Source organism: Ziziphus jujuba, chromosome 8, assembly GCF_031755915.1.
Source record: "Ziziphus jujuba cultivar Dongzao chromosome 8, ASM3175591v1".
NCBI lineage: Eukaryota > Viridiplantae > Streptophyta > Magnoliopsida > Rosales > Rhamnaceae > Ziziphus > Ziziphus jujuba.
The window spans coordinates 19,822,792-19,841,046 of record NC_083386.1 but is presented as its reverse complement, the minus strand read 5'-3'; the positions used below and the strand labels follow the sequence as shown (position 1 = coordinate 19,841,046).

Genomic DNA, 18,255 nt, shown 5'->3' with positions numbered 1-18,255 from the left:
AATTATGTTCAAGTTCTAATAGTCACCTTAACCCATAACTAACCTGTGATTAGAAACCTTAGTATAATGAAGATGCCACAATAGATAATGGATATCCTATTGATAAGTCAAAATTAAAACACTCATTCACTAATGATGTTTTAGGTGTTCAAAGAAAACAAAGAGAATTTAATCTCACAAATAATTTTTTATATGAATAAGGTACTGAATATTATTGATAAAATAACCCCTTAAATAGACTAAAAAGTTACAAAATAAAACCTTAATTATCTAAGTAAAACCGGCCACCAAAGAATAGGAAACCTAGCTTGGCCGAAATTCATTTGCTTTCCTAATCTAATTTGGATTAATTAATTCTTTTGTTTTGAATTAGGAATTAATTAATTTACATGAAAATAATAAAATATTAACTTTTCTAAGTTGATTTTTCCAGCAAATAAATAAATATAAACCAAATAAAAGACTAATTTCCTAAAACAAAAAGTCAAAATCAAATTAGGAAACTAGTTGACTAGTTTGACTAGTTTGACTACTAAAGTATCTTTGACCAATAGCCAGCTTGGTCAGGCTCCAAATCAGTTTCCATATACCATTTAGGATGCAAAATATGATTAATAATAATTCCCACGTGTTGCCCCCTGATTGGAATAAGTCAAACAAGAAGAAACGTCAAAGCTAGCGGCAAAATAGCACATTTTCGGCCAAATTGAGATGTTGTCCGTACAAGTCCTTTTTAGATGCTTTTGATTATGCCTTGGCTGGATTCCATGTCCTCTTAATGATATAGGTTTTATTTGGATTATATTATATGAAAATGTTAATTTACTTATAGAATTTTGAAACTTTTGATACTGTTTACTTTATCTATTGCAATATGGAAACTATTAAGTTTATGGGAATAATTATGAATTCTATGAAAAATGGTTTTGAAAATAGAAAAACTTTCAAAGATTGAAAGTGAGGCCTTAAGATAAAAGAATTTAAAAGGATAATAATTATTTTCATATTATACTTTTTATTCACTCATTGAGCTTATTTCATAACTTTGTTTTTTAACGTTTTCCTTAGGCTTTAGTTGATAGGTTATGTATATCACGTTCACACATCTTCACTGTTCTTAATTTTTGCTACATATTTATTGCTCTTTTCCTTTGACTGTGATGACATTATATATTTTTCTTTCACCAGTTTTCATATATAAATTATATTAAGCATTTTTTATATTTTGTGTTTTTTCATTTGTATTCCTTAAATTGCTCTGGTGGATTAACTTAATATGTATGACTTTTATATGATGATATTTTATGATACGAACCTAGGACGACCTGCTCCTAAACCCGTATTATATTAGCCTGGATCTTAATTAAGTTCAAGTTCTAATGGAATTGACCTCAACCCCTAACCAACCTGTGGTTAGAAATCTTGGTATAATGTAGACGCCACAATAGGGAATGGAAAACCTATTGATAAGTCAAGCCAAAACAACCAACTCTCCAATGGTGTTTTAGGTGTTCTCAAAGAACAAAGAGATAATTAATCTCACAAATATTTTCTTTATCAAATCAAAGTTGTATTCTCATTGAAAAATAAGCCTTTAAATAGGCTTTGAAAGAAACAAAATAAACCCTAAAAACCCTAGATAAAACCAGCCACACACATAAGGAAATCTAGTTGGCCGCAACTATACTTCCTTTCCTAATCTAAGTTCGATTAATTAATTCCTTTATATTAAATTAGGAATTAATTAATTTACAATAAAATAAAAACTTTCCTATAGTTATTTGTCCAGAAAATAAATAAACAAAAACCCAAAAAGAAATAAAAGTCAATCGCAAATTAGGTAACGAGTTGACTTTGACATCTAGGCTGAACTATGTCTTCAACCGAGCTAACTTATGTATGCCTGATGTCCGAGCTAACTTATGTCTATCTGAACTAACTCATGTCTGTCCGAGCCAACTTATGTCTGACCGAGCTAACTGATGTCTGTCCGAGCTAAGTTGTGTCTGGCCGAGCTAACTAATGTCTGTCCGAGCTAAGTTGTGTCTGGCCGAGCTAACTGATGTCTGTCCGAGCTAAGTTACATTCGATGTCCAAAGTCCAAGATCAGATGTCCAGAAAATAAATAAACAAAAACCCAAAAAGAAATAAAAGTCAATTGCAAATTAGGTAACGAGTTGACTTTGACATCTAGGCTGAATTATGTCTTCAACCGAGCTAACTTATGTCTGCCTGATGTCCAAGCTAACTTATATCTATCCGAACTAACTCATATCTGTCCGAGCCAACTTGTGTCTGACCGAGCTAACTGATGTCTGTCCGAGCTAAGTTGTGTCTGGCCGAGCTAACTGATATCTGTCCAAGCTAAGTTGTGTCTGGCCGAGCTAACTGATGTTTGTCCGAGCTAAGTTACATCCGATGTTCGAAGTCCGAGATCAGATGTTCGAGGCAAGGCTCTGATGTCTGAGACCAGATGTCCGAGGTAAAGCTCCGATGTCCGAGACAAGGGTGTCCGATATAAAATGTCCGATATAAGAGTATCCAATGTATTAGCCTCCACCACTTGGATACTTAAAACAGGTCTTTTATCTTCAGGTAAGGACAAGCCCTTTTGAGAATGAATTACTCTCTGGATAAAGGCAGCAAGGTTATCCTTAAACCTCTTAGCTTGAGCCCTAGTGATTGATTATATCCAAATTACAGGGATGTTTTACTAAATTTTTAATGGGAAATACGATAAAGTTTTGTCAACTTGGTATCAAAGCATTAGGTTTCTTATTCCTATAGATTCGTACTTATGTGTGCTTCCTTTTCCTTGAGATATTTATTTTATCATTTTCAACATTTGTTCTCATTCTTGATGTTGGTTTGGTGGCAAAGTGACATTTAAGTTACATCATCATTTCATTTCAATATTATTTTATCCTTATAACATTTGCCTTTTATCTTGATATTTGTTAGGCTTAGTTGCGATATTTGAGTTGCAACATCGGTTTTCGATGTTTCATTTTTCTTTCTATACATGTGTATATGTTACAACTATATTGATTTGTTCGGATGTGACTTTAAAGTTCACTTTTCTTTTATATGAAGTGTATTCGACACTTATCTCTTATCTTGGATGCTTGAAGATCTTGATTCAGTTTGTGACTTTATAGATAAGGGTGTAATGATCTTTTGAGTTGCTATCAACATGAGAAAAAAAAATTTACTAGAAATATTCTTTTATTTATATGATGTTAATATGTGAGGAGCAATTAGTAAGAACTCGCTACAAAAAAGACTATATATTACATACCAAGATCTTGCCATTGAGAAAAATATTGTGAAGCAATCTTACAAATGAAGAAGCTACATAGAAACTTGAAGACCAGATGTGAGCTCAATATCCATAATTTTGATGTTTCCATAGTTATGAAATTTTGAACACAGTTTAAAGATGTTCTTCGTGTTTCCTGTAGTTCATGTGGCAAACATTAGTCTAAGATTGCTAAAAGCGAGAGAATCATTTCTATTGTGTACAGTTGGGCCATTACAAGTGAGATTATCCTCATTTGATGCATAGCAATATTGGAGTTCCTAGATTTAGCAATGGATTATTAATACTAAAATATATAAGGCATAGGCAAACCTAATTGTAAAAGATTCGAATAATACTGGGTAGCATTATAAAGCTATACCTAAAGGTGGAGGTCAGAGAGGATGACATGTAAGCAAAGGCAAAATGTTCGTCATAACCTAGCAGATACCCAAATCATTATCAATTTGATTTCTATTTTATTATGAGATGTATACTTCATAAGCAATGCATTAGATACTTTCTCTTATGGTTAATATAGCATATGTGGTTAATACGTTTCGATGATTTTTCTATATGTTAAGAAATAATTGATTTGGAGAATATAAAAAGACTATAAAATGTAAGATGAGTACCTTTTAATAATTTGAGAATCTACCATTTAGTTTCTTAGTATTAGGATGTGATACTAGGATTAAAACTTAAATTTCTTTGTTGATGTATTATTGGAAACTACTCAAAAATTGGGGATGTAGTTTTCTCAAGAGTATATACTGGATTTGTGAGAGAGCTAGGACTTGATCTTTTGGATTTTGTTCCCTTTTGTGTTTTATTTGGCAGTTGATGGTATCTTTTGCTACTTGTGGGTTGATAATTTTGAGGATTATATTAGGTTTTATGAGAGTTTTGAGGTTTTTTATTAGAATAATTGTGGAAAGTTTGTTCCATGATTTTGGTAAATTAATGAAAAGGACTATATCGTTCAATGATAGGAAGATTAGAGAATCAACGATGATTATGGACAAGAAAGGAAAGAAGTTGAGAGGTTAAGGAGAAAGGCAAAAAGAACGATCTCAAATTTAATTTGGATCACTAGTATTTGGTTTGGGAGATTAGATCTAAGTTATAAATTTTCCTTTGGGTGACAAATGGATAAGAGTTAGTTATAATTGGTAAATGATGTGATTTTTTGTAAGAGTAATTAATGGTTTTGAGATAGCTTTGGAATTGATCGTTGGAAGATAGATTCTTATTCGATTTTGTTTTAGGAGTTAATAGAGGTCTCTTGTTACTGTTATAATTTTGGTGGAGTTGTTGTTGATCACTGTTGGTTGATTCTTGTATTTGGACTATTTGTGGAGATATTATAGTTTTTTATAGTGGTTATTGTATTAAGGGGTTGACTTTTATTTCGTGAAGTTAAAAGTGTTATCGTTTTAGAGTTAGAATGTTAGTGCTTTATGGTTTGCATTATGCTAATAGTGTTCTCCAAGTGTGAGCTCGGTTTGAGTCAGATCTCATGGACAAGTAGATTCTGCTAATGGAAAACTTGTGGTTTCTCAAGAAATTAAGCTATATTAGATTGAGCAATTAGACCATGCGGGTTGACTTTCTTGCATGTTCCTATAACAAAGTATGAAATTTCACGGACCAAATTTTCATAAGGGATAAGGTTGTAACGACAACTCTCGAAAAACACCATGAATTTGAATTTTTGAGTGTCTTGACTACAATTGACCAAGTTTGACCACATTTTACTTTTAAGTAGGACCAAGTTTGACTTGTTTAGAAATGGAATTTGGCTTTGACTTTTATATCATTACGTAAAGCCCATCGATATGAGTTCGTCGACATGTGGAATGCTAAAATTGGAGTTACTGTTTGAAAGTTATAGTCAAAATAATTTAGTAATATTTTTCTAAATATATGGCATGAAAATTAAGTTAAATTGGGTCATCTTCTTTCTTGGGTTATATTCTTTCTCTTTCCACCTCAAAATGGTAGCCACCATTGTTATCTCTCTATAAGGATTTCTTTCTGACCTCAGAAAGCTTGCATGACAAGGAACTTTTTCCAACAAAAATATGACCGAATAGTCTCTACAATCTCATTGAAATATCATTGGAAAGTTCATTGATTCCATTACCTGATATCCACAATTCGAGCACTTTTGACTATGGAAAAGGTTCTTTCCACATATTTTTGACCTTGTGAGTTCATTTTTTGCATCCTTCAAGCTAAAAAATGTCTTCATTTTTCTTAATAGCAAAATAATATTTCAACAACACTTTATCTTTGATTTTCCAAAAACCTATGGTCATCATTAGTTTCATTTGAAGATAGTTTCTTACTCTAAATGTCTCAAACTTTGTTTTGATATATGAATTGCATATTTTAGTTCAATTTTGAGAAAATTAAATTTTGAGGGTTTTGGGGTCAAATAGGTTTGACTAAATTCGGATCATAATTACAATTTCCGTTGACTTGACTTGCTATTTTAGATTCCAATTGTTTTATAGATGCTTTCGAAAAGTTTAAATGATTGAAATTATGGAAATAATTAAAAACACCAATTTTGAGGTTTATGAGTTTCGGGTATTTTGGTGGAGTTAAACTATTCAATGCTAAATATTAGGATTTTTGGGTTTATGGTAGTGAATTAGAAAGTTTAGAATGCATTTTTTGAGTTGTACATCTTCATAGTGAATTAGAAAGTGAATCAACTAAGGAAATTTATTATCTTATTATTTTCATTGTAAATTAATTAATTTCTAATTCCAAATAAAAGAATTAATTTATACAAATTAGTTTAGGAAAGTAGTGTGAGAATCGGCCAACATGTTTCCTTTTCTTTTTGGTTGCTGGTTTTAACCTAAGTTTCTAGGGTTTATTGCTTTGTGAATTTAGACTATTTAAAGGCTTATATTTTATGAAGAACACACCTTTAATAATATTCAGAAAATTAATTGTGAGATAGAATTCTCTTTATTCTCTTTGAACACCTAAAACACTATTAAAGAGTTAGTGTTTTAGTTTTGACTTATCAATAGACTTCCATAACCTATTGTGGCGTTTTTATTATACCAAGGTTTTTAATCACAAGTTGGTTAGGGGTTAAGGTTTTTCCATAAGAACTTGCACTTAATTGAGATCCGGACTAATAAATAACGGGTTTAGGTGTGAGTTGACTTAGGTTCGTATCATTTGATATCAAAGCCAAGATTTTGTTCAGCTTTGATCTATCTTATTTGTTTTATTTCATTTTGTGTTAATCTATAATTTTAGCATTAGGCTAAGGTTGCTTATATCTTCATACAAGTTCTGCATATTTTAAATTTTTAAAAAAAAAAAAATTCATTCTTACTACTGGATATATGAATTTTGGGTGCTAAAACTATTGGATTAAAATTAGTTAAAGGATTTGATACAAAAACTTGAATTACAAAGAACAACAATCAACAACTATCCTATATTTTTGTTTGATTCGGTTTTTGTTCGTGTTTGAATTTCATTCTCTATATTTTATCCTTGAATTATTGGTTCATTCATATTCTAGACAGCTTTTATTTCATTCCAAAAATTTGCTTGTTGATTTACCTTGTTTTTGCTTAGAAAAGCCAAGAACTAGGTTTTATTAATTCATTCAATCTTGCTTACTTTTTGCTACTGTTTTGTTGATAAGTTTAATTTAAACATACTTGTGATCTAATTACTGTTTAGTGGGTGTTTTAATTAGAACTTTAAGATAATTCTTTGAATGGAAAAGGGCAAGGGAGTGTGAGTTTAAAAGAGGGTAAAAGCCGAAACTAATGTGCAAACACGAGTGTCGAGACCTTATTTGAGTCAAACACGTGAGGGAGTGAATTTAGTGAGGATTTATTTTATTTTTGCAATATATTTACTAATATGGCAGATTCAAGGATGAGAAGAGGAGTATGAGATGGCTCATTGAGAATTAATGAATAGGAGTCCATGGGATTCAAAGGTGATTCGCGAACTACAGGGATAGGAGATGAGCACACGGACATGAGGGCGGTCTTGGCGCAATTATAGCTGATGAATGCTCGCTTTGATCACCTAAATTAAAGGATGGACAGGTTGGGAACATTACAAGGTGGGCCGAATCCAAGGTTAGATGTACATGGAGGCCGAGGTCGAGGCCGAGGTCGAGGTCGAGGTCGAGGAGGCCAAGGCCGACCGAGAGAGAAATTCGAGGAAGGTAATTTTGGAGATGACCTTAATGAAGGGTTTGATGAAATTTTTGCTTACCAAGGAAGGCAAAACCGTGGGAGACTAGCAAGGAATGAGGATGATGATCTTGGGAATATTAAGGTCAACATACCACCTTTCATGGGAAAAAGTGATCCAGAGGCTTACCAAGAGTGGGAAGAGCGAATGGAGATGGTATTCGATTGTCATAACTATTCAGAAACTGAGAAGGTAAAAGTGGCAGCAATGGAATTTGGACATTATGCACTCCAATAGTGGACAAATGAGCAAAATACCAAAAGAATAGTAGGTGATGAATTGATTACTACTTGGCGACAAATGAAAGGGGCCATGAGGAAGCAATTTGGACCGACTTATTATCATAGGCCGCTGCATCAAAGACTCCAATCATTATCACAAGGAAATAGGACCACAACCGATTACTACAAGGAGATGAAGATGCTCATGATGAGATTGAGCACGAATGAAGAAAGAGAAGCAACCATGGCATGATTTCTAAGTGGGTTAAATCGAGAGATAGCCAATCAATTGGAATTACAATAATATGTGGAATTGGAAGAGATGTTGCATGTAGCTATCAAACTTGAGAATCAATTCAAGAGGAGGGATACAAGTACATGGCTTGGAGGAGTATCCAACAGCGGGAGGTTAAATCCAAGTGCTTGGAGGAGCAATCCCACATATGATTACAAGTCAAAACCGAAACTAGGTGAGGAAAGCACCAATCGACCAAAAAGGGAGTCCAAAGCCGAATTTGTTCAAGCACCAAAGAATGAAGGTAAATCTGATCCTAAATCTTCTAGAACTTATGATATTGTGTGTTTTAAGTGCCACAGATAAGGACACATCACTAGCCAATGCCTGAATAGGAGAATCATGGTGTTAAAAGGCAATGATGAATTAGAATCTGAAAGTGAAAAAAGTGATGCTGAAACTGAAATTGATGGTGAAGAAGTGGGAGATGAAGAACTTAAGGAATCCGAAACACTTAAGGCATCTAGGGCCAAATTGAGCTTAATGAGTAGAAGAGTTTTGACCGTGTACAAAGATGAGGAGCAACTTCAAAGAGAGAACATCTTTCACACTCATTGTGAAATCCAAGGTAAGATTTATAGCATGATAATTGATAGTGGAAGTTGTGCTAATGTAATTAGTAATGTTATGGTTGATAAATTAGGCTTAGCAACAATTAAACATCCAGAACCATATAGATTACAATGGCTTAATGATAGTGGTGAGATGAAAATTAATAAACAAGCCAAAGTAAAATTCAACATTGATATATATGTTGATGTTGTATTATGTGATGTTGTTCCCATGCATGCGAGTCATATTCTATTAGGTAGACCATGGTAATTTGATAAAGATACTATACATTATGGTCGAAAGAATGCTATTACTTTTAGATTTAAAGGTAAAAAGGTCAAGCTGGAACCATTGACTCCCAAAGAGGTATTTAGAAACCAACTTCAAATATAACAAAGGAGAGAGGCCGAAAGGCTCAAGGAAAGAACTAGTGTGGCACCCATGGTCACAACATCAATCCAAGGAGTCAACGCTGAGCAAGACCAACTAGGTAAGTGTCCTAAACTCAAGATTAAGGGTAAAGAAAGAGAGAAGGTTGAGAGGGAGAAAGAGAGGACAAAACCTGAGAGAAAAGGTGAGAAACCCGAGAGGAATAGTGAAAAACCAGAGAATGAGAGTGAACCCATGAATGGGAAAGAAAAAGAAAGAAAAGAGAAGAAAAATAAAAAAATTTATGTTAGTTTTAGGATGTTAATAAAGCCATCTTGGGTAAGAAACCATTGTTGGTCATGATTTATAAAAATGTATTTTTAAATGATCAAGCTAATCCCAAAGAACTTGAATTGCCAAGTTCTATTTCTTCTCTTTTGCAGGAATTTGATGATGTCTTTTTGGAGGAAATTCCTAATGGATTACCACCAATCTAAGGGATTAAGCATCAAATTTATTTTGTGCCGGGCGCTGCAATTCCAAATAGGCCTGCATATAGAAGTAATCCCAAGGAGACAAACGAGCTACAAAGGCAGGTAAGTGAGTTGCTTGATAAAGGATACATTAGGAAAAGTATGAGTCCATGTGCTGTTCCAGTTTTATTAGTTCCTAAAAAAGATGGTTTATGGTGCATGTGTGTAGATTGTAGAGCTGTAAATAATATTACCATTAAATATAGGAATCCAATTCCTAGGTTAGATGAGATGTTAGATGAATTGCATGGTGTATGTATGTTTACAAAAATTGATCTTAGGAGTGGATATCATCAAATTAGAATGAAAGAGGGGGATGAATGGAAAACTGCATTTAAGACTAAGTATGGATTATATGAATGGTTAGTGATGCCTTTTGGTTTAACTAATGCACCTAGTACTTTCATGAGATTAATAAATCCTGTCATGCATCCATTCATTGGAAAATTTGTGGTTGTTTATTTTGATGAGATTATTGTATGTAGTAGGCATCTAGATGAGCATATAGAACATCTTAGGTAAGTTTTAAATATTATTAGGAAAGAAAGATTGTTTGCTAACTTGAAAAATTGTGATTTTTGCAAAAGTGAACTTGTTTTTCTAGGATCTGCTGTAAGTGCTACAGTAGTTAAAGTTGATCAATCCAAGGTGAAAGCAATCCAAGAGTGGCCGAAACCTACCTTCATTACCCAAGTGAGGAGTTTTCATGGTTTGGCTAGTTTTTATTGAAGATTTGTTAAGGATTTTAGCACTATCGTAGCACCTTTGACCAAAGTTGTAAAGCAGAATGTTGGCTTCAAATGAGAGGAAGTACAAGATAAATCTTTTAATTTGTTAAAAGAAAAATTAATCAATGCACCTTTACTAGTTTTGCCAAATTTTTCTAAGACTTTTGAAATTGAGTGTGATGCTTCAGGTGTAGCTATTGGAGCTGTTTTAATGCAAGAAGGAAGGCCCATAGCCTACTTTAGTGAGAAACTGAATGGAACTACACTAAACTATCCGACATATGACAAAGAGATGTATGCTTTGGTGAGAGCTTTGGAAATGTGGCAGCATTACTTAATGCCGAAGGAATTTGTGATTCATACGAATCATGAATCTTTGAAGTACATTAAAGGTCAAGGAAAGCTCAACCGAAGGCATGCTAAGTGGAATGAGTTCATTGAAACTTTTCCTTATGTCATCCACTACAAAAAAAGATAAAGAAAATGTGGTCGCCGATGCATTATCCCGAAGGTATGCATTATTTTCTACCTTAGATGCTAGAGTGCTTGGATGTGAACAATTAAAAGAACTTTATGAGCATAATAGTGACTTTCGAGAAATATTTAGGACCTGTACGAAACATGATTTGAATAAATTTTACATCTTTGAGGGGTATTTGTTTAGGAAAAACAAACTTTGTGTGCCTAATTGTAGCATTAAGGAGTTACTAGTTCGGGAAGGTCATGGGGGTGGTTTAATAGGTCATTTTGGTGTTTTAAAAACTTTATCCTTGCTGCAAGACTACTTTTATTGGCCTAACAAGGGAGAGATGTGGAGAGAATATGTGAAAAATGCTTGAAGTGCTGAAAATCCAAGTCAAGTTGAAGTCGCACAGTTTGTACCTCCCATTGCCGATTCCTTCCTTTCCTTTAGTGGATTTGTCTATGGATTTTATTCTTAGTATACCTAGATCAAAGATAGGAAAGGATTCAATTTTCGTTGTTGTAGATAGAGTTTTTAAGATGGCACATTTTATTGCATGTAATAAAACTGATGATGCAACTAATGTTGCTAACTTATTCTTTAAAAAAATTGTAAGATTGCATGGAATGCCTAGAACAATTGTTTCGGATAGGAATGGTAAGTTCGTAAGTTATTTTTGAAAAACTTTGTGGGCTAAGTTAGGAACTAAACTTTTATTCTCAAATACTTGTCATCCACAAACTGATGGACAAACTAAAGTAATAAATAAAACTTTGTCTGCATTTTTATGGGCTTTAATTAGTAGAAATTTAAGAACATGGGAGGAATATTTGCCACATGTTGAATTTGCTTATAATAGGTCTTTGCATTCAGCCACTAAATATACACCATTTGAGATTGTTTATGGTTTTAATCCTTTGACTCCAATACCTTTAAGTGAACATGCTAATCTAAATAGAAAACAAAAAGCTGATTTTATGAAGCAAATTCATGAAAAGACAAAAACAAATATTAAGAGGAGGACCGAGAAATATGCAAGGAGTGTTAATCATGGCCAAAAATAAGTTGTCTTTGAACCTAGAGATTAGGTTTGGTTGCATTTAAGGAAGGAGAGATTTCTCGAACAAAGGAAGTCCAAGCTTATGCCGCATGGCGATGCACCCTTTCAAGTTTTGGAGCGAATTAACAAAAATGCTTACAAACTTGACTTACCAGGTGAGTATAATGTTAGTGCTACATTTAATGTTGCTGAATTATCTCCTTTTGTTGAAGGTGATGATTTTGATTTGAGGGTAAATCCTTTTCAAGAGGAGGGAAATGATGAAAATCCGCCAAAACCAGCACCACCGACAACCCGCTGGGGTGCTGATACGATATGGATAAAGACCGGGCCAATCACTAGAGCTCAAGCCAAGAGATTTAAAGATAACCTGACTGCCTTTATACAAGAATTAATTAATTCTCAAATGGACTTGTCAAAACTCGAAGATACAAACCTTATTTTAAGCATCCAAGTGGTGGAGGCCGATAAGGACTCGGTTAGCTATTTTAGTGCAAATATGGACTCCAGACAATAAGGAATGGATCTAACACTTTATGGATTCAATGAATATCACTAAGAGATCATGGAATCAAGTCAAGACAGAATTAAAAGCATCTAAAATGGGCTTGTGCGCATAGAAGGAAGACATGGTCGGTTTTGCTGTATTATCTGCTGGCTTTACTATATTTTGCTGAGTTGGCATTTTCTCTTTGTTCCAATCAAGGGAAATGTGTGGGACTCAACAATAATTTTATTTGGCATCCCAGAAGGCATATGGAAGCTGATTTGGAGCTTAACTTGGTCAAAGATTGGTCAAAAACAGCTTAGTTAGAAAGATAGTTGAATAATTTCTTAATTTGATTTTGATTTTTTGTTTTAGAAAATTAGTCTTTTATTTGGTTTCTATTTATTTATTTGCTGGAAAAATCAAATTAGGAAAGTTATTATCTTATTATTTTCATTGTAAATTAATTAATTCCTAATTCCAAATAAATGAATTAATTAATACAAATTAGTTTAGGAAAGTAGTGTGAGAATCGGCCAACATGTTTCCTTTTCTCTTTGGTGGCCGGTTTTAACCTAAGTTTCTAGAGTTTATTGCTTTGTGACTTTAGCCTATTTAAGGGCTTATTTTTTAGGAAGAACACACCTTTAATAATATTCAAAAAATTAATTGTGAGATAGAATTTTCTTTGTTTTCTTTGAACACCTAAAACACCATTAAAGAGTGAGTATTTTAGTTTTGACTTATCAATAGGACTTCCATAGCCTATTGTGGCATCTTCATTATACTAAGATTTCTAATCACAGGTTGGTTAGGGGTTAAGGTTTTTCCATAAGAACTTGAACTTAATTGAGATCTGGGCTAATATAATGCGGGTTTAGGGGCAAGTCGACCTAGGTTCGTATCAGATATAGATTTTATTTAGATTATATTATATAAAAATGTTAATTTAGTTATGGAATTATGTAAATTTTTTGGTACTTTTTTTATCTGTTGCGATATAGAACGATTAAATTTATAGAAATAATTATGGATTTTGTGAAAAATTATTTTTTTAAGCAGGGAAACTTTTAAAGAGTGAAAGTGAAGTCTTGAGAGAAAATATTTTAAAAGGATAATAATTATTTTCTTATTATGCTTTTTGTTCACTCACTAGGCGTGTCTCATAATTTTGGTTTTAAACTTGTCCCTTAAGCCTGAGTTGACAGGTTATGTACATCATGTCCATGGATCTTCATTGTTCATATGTTATTTCTACCATTGTCGTATTATTCTTTTCCTTTGACTTTGATGATATTGTATTCTTCTTTCACTTGTTCTGATGTATAAATTATGTTGAACACTTTTGATATTTTGTATTTGTTCATTTGTACTTTTTAAATTGCTTTATTGGATTAACCTAATATGTATGACTCTTATATGATGATATTTTATATGTATTTTTGAATTATATCCAAATAATAAGGATGTTTTATTAAATTTTTGTTATCCTGTTTATCTAATTATTCTCATTTTTTAAGTTGGGAATATATATAGTAAATTTCATAACTTGTTGTGGATTCCAATTTGTGGTTCAATCTGGTCCTGTCCTTCAGAAGGTTTTATGAGCTTTTCAGCTTTCTCTGTTCTTTCTTTTTGTCGAAATCATCATCTACTTCAGGTACATATTATATATTACTCCTCCCTATCGTATATTGCATGGAAAAGTTTTTAATATAGTCCTTGAGTATTGGATTGTTTCTTAATTTAGTTTTTTGTTTATGTTGCAGCATTTCAGGCGCCCTCAATGGCTTACCATCAAAGGGCGGTCACATTGTTATGTTAAGAAGGTAGTAATTTGTTATATTGGTTCTTAGGACATTGAAGTTTAAGGTTCTTTCATTGTCCACTTATAATTAATGTTTCTTTTAGGTAAGAGAAGTATTGGAGAGTAAAGGTTGCCAAATAAGAACTTCTTGTGAGGTACATAAGATTTCGACAACTGATGAGGGTAAGTAGTAAAACACACTGATGAAGTTGATGGACAACCTTATTAAGTCCAGGATGAACTAAATCTTGAAATTTCTGGCCATTTCTTTGCTGCATATGTGATATAAACCATGCAGTCTATGTGTTTGTGTTTATGTGTAATTCTAATGATAAGCTTTACACATCTTGATTTATCAGGCTGTAGGGTTTTCTCTGGAGATGGGTTTGAAGAACTATATAATGGATGCATAATTGCTGTCCATGCTCCTGATGCTGTGTGAATACTAGGAGAGGAAGCTACATTCGATGAACTCAGAGTCCTTGGTGCTTTCCACTATGTCTACGGGTATGCTTCCATTCGATTATCAGTTACACCATTTAAAAGTATATCCTTTATCTATTTTTTTGTAGTAAAACAAATTCAATAATCTACTGATACATACAAGGCCTAATTTTTATCACAGCTTTGGTTAGTTCTCATGTCTATGGCATAGAAATTAGGCCTAGGCATTTGGAGCTGAAATGATTGTATTGCCTTTTGATAATTCACTTGTGCATGTTATGTTTCTTGTAAGTACATAGAGTGCATGGAATTTTCTTGGAAGTACAGACAATAAAGTATGTTTGACATACTGGCTTAATGTTCTTCAGGTTAGGACAGACCAAAAAATATATGCATTGAACTGGTGGCCTACTATCTGCATTAACAGTAATTTTGATAAAGAATTAGGTAGTAAACGAATTAACAAGTCACTTCCTGCCTTTCTACTCTTTCAATAATTTTAGTTATCCCCAAGATAATGGTTTTCTTTTCTGCAGTATATTCATCTAACCCAGCCCTGAAATCTCTGAACCTGCAGAACATTGATGGAACAGATCTTCCTTTTCTTGTGACTCTCACTCCAAAATCCAAAACAAACCTTGCTTAGGTGGTCTACTGGCCACCCCGTTCCATCTATTGCTGCATCAAAAGCTTCACTTGAACTTCATCATATTCAAGCTTCACTTTCCTGCTTTTTAAAGATAGCAAACGTTAAAATCCTGAAAATAAGACCTGAATGTTTCCTAGCTAAGTCACAGCTTTATCTTGGTATAACTTATTTAAAATATTAAAATCAGAATACGTAGAATAAGTAGGGTTATAGGTCTTCAATTCTTTAACTGTTCACATTGACTTTACATTTTCTAACTCTGAGAATCTATTTTATGTTTCGGTCAGGTTATGGCTTCCATGAGGATGGATTGAAGGTAGTTTACTAGAGGTTGTCTATTTTTATAACTTAATGTAATGTCAATAGGTATAAAAAAATGATCAATTTTATTGTTTACTTTCCTTTTCCCAATAGTCTAAGAAAACTTATTTCAATGAGGTAGTTTTAAAATTCAAACCTCTATAGTTCTCAGGTCTCTTCAGGAATTTATAGTTTGAGAGTAAGGTTTCATTTGCAGGCCAGAATGGAAGCTGCACATGGTATACTTGGAGAAAGTTGTGCCCTTCTCAGCAACCCAAAGCACATGGTACCTTCGTTGATGGAAACAGGAGTACGCCTATATGTAATATTTGTTTATTGTGTTCATCATTATTAGGGGGATAACATGCCAGAGATATTTCAGTTGGGACAAAAAAAAAGATATAATATTCTCTCAACTTAAAGAAAGAGCCAAACATGAATTTTCTATTAGAATTTTATTGTTATAAATGAATGAAATTTCACCTGCCACTAACATGCAGTATAATTTTTATTTGTCAGATTATGACACAGGCTGATTTAGGCCTTGCAGATGCATATGTCAATGGGGATTTTTCTTTTGTTGATAAAGATGAAGGTCTACTAAATCTTAATATGGTAAAGATAATTCATAGGATTCTAAGGAAAGTAATTTTTTCTTCTGGTGCTTAATTCCACTAAAATGCTTGTTGCAAATTCATTTTTTTGCAGATTCTCATTGCCAACAGCGACTCAAATCCTGCTGTTGCAAAATCAAATAGGGAAAGGTATACATTAGACTTTATACGCTAGATTGTGATATTAATAGTAATCATTTCCTAGATCTCATTATTTGAGGGTTCACATTTTGTTAGCTTGAGGGGATGGTGGACACCAATGTTATTCACAGCTGGTATAGCCTCAGCAAAATATTTCTTTCAGCACATAGCAAGGGAAGATACTCTCACACAGGCTCGTAGGAACATCTCTTGTCATTATTATCTGGTCTATGACTTTGAACTTAGAAATATATACGAACCAATTAGTCCACCATCACAAGAAACTTATTAGTTTTGTTTTGGTGTTGCAGAGTAATGAGCTTTTAGAGGTAAACAAGTTAAAATTAAAAGAGTTCAGCGTTGAATTGTATTTAAGTAGTGTTATATAAAATATACATGGGCAAATTATGTTTTGGACTTTTTGAGTTAGCTACTATGGGGGTCAAACAGCATGTAAACTTTGATTACATGGGAAGGTTTTCTTCGCGGGAAGTGCTTATATAGTCTTTTGAGCCTTTAGGCTCCCTTTCATATTACAAAAATAATAAATAATAAATAAATAAGCATACATTATTAACGTAGTGTATGCTTATTTGTATAATTGTGGAGGGTGTAATGTAAATAGCAGTGATAGATTTTTATTTTTTTTTCCTTTCTATTTTTCCTTTTTATTCTTTCAATGCAGTAGCATGTGGTAAAAACTGTATTCTATGGTGTTTGACCAAAAAAACATAAAAGGCCTTCTTTTTAGTGATTCTTTTTCTGATTCGTGTTTCTAAGAAATCATCTATATTTGGTAAACTTGGAATTAAAAAAAAAAAATACCAATTCGTTGCTTACTTAGATATCACTTTCTAGTAGAGAAAGATTCCTGAATAATTCCCAAACAGACTATTGCCAATTTCTAATTCTCTTATCTAACAAATTTCTCAAACTATTGGACTCTAAAATTTTGGATATGTATAGGTAAACCAAACTAGTAATTTTGTTGGTAATCTTATATAGCACTAATATTAATCATCACTAATAATACATCAATATTTATCCCAACAAAGAAACAATATGCCAAATAAAAATAAATAAAAAATAAAAAACTCATTCGTCATGAAGCATAAAAGTCCACAAAAATAAATAAATAACATGGACATGGAGTTTCTTTTTTTTTTTTAATGAACATTAGAATATGATAAAAAGAGAGTTTCTTAATGAAATCTATCATTATTTCCCTCCCTCATGCTCAACTACCATGGAAACATAAATATGTCCTGCATCAACTTTGCATCCTGTTTCTTCATCAACCTTGACAAGTGCATACCTTCTATGTTCCTTGACGCCGACTTTCTTCGGCAATGGAATATGAGCCCTACCCACAACTAAGGTTCCGGTGGACGTCCCGACGATGTCGGAGCGGCTACATAACCTAACCACTTCCAGCTGAAAGAATTCGTACATTCCCATCCTGAATGGTACTGACCATATTTTATCCCATACTGGATTACGTTGAGATGAACCTCTTTTCGCCATCGACCGACCTTCTTTACCTTCTTCTAGTGAGCAAATAACCACATAGTTGAGAGCAGAAGTTTTACTTCCCACGTCGATGTTCTCTGCATTTCGTATCATTATGAACAGCGTTAATAATTCTTCAGGTTCTGGTCGCTTTTCTGCTTTCTTCCATGAATATCTGTTTTTTCGTTTAAACATTTTTTTTTTTTGGTACTACGTTTTTACTGCAGCATAATAAAAGTATAATTTGGTTGTGATGAAGTTTATGTATACAAGACACAAAAAGAGATAGAGAATAAAAAAGAAGGTGGGGAAGAATAGAATTCTCTTCATCTTTGAACAGCTTTTTTGATTATTAACAAATATATGCCACCTTGCTTTCCTATTGGACGTAAACTTTGATTCAGGTTATTTTATTTTTATTTTATTTTTTGATAGAGAAGAAGACGTTGGGTGGTTGATTGCCAAAAACCTAGAAACTTAAAAAGTGAAAAATGAAAAATAAATAGGTATTGTATAAAAAGCCCAAATAATTGGGTA

The 18,255-nt window shown here is 33.0% G+C and overlaps 1 pseudogene; it reads left to right on the top strand.

Moving 5' to 3' along the window:
- LOC107413748 (uncharacterized) overlaps positions 1-16,501 on the top strand; it is a 29,195-nt pseudogene extending 12,694 nt beyond the window's left edge.
- The last annotated feature ends 1,754 nt before the right edge of the window (positions 16,502-18,255 follow it).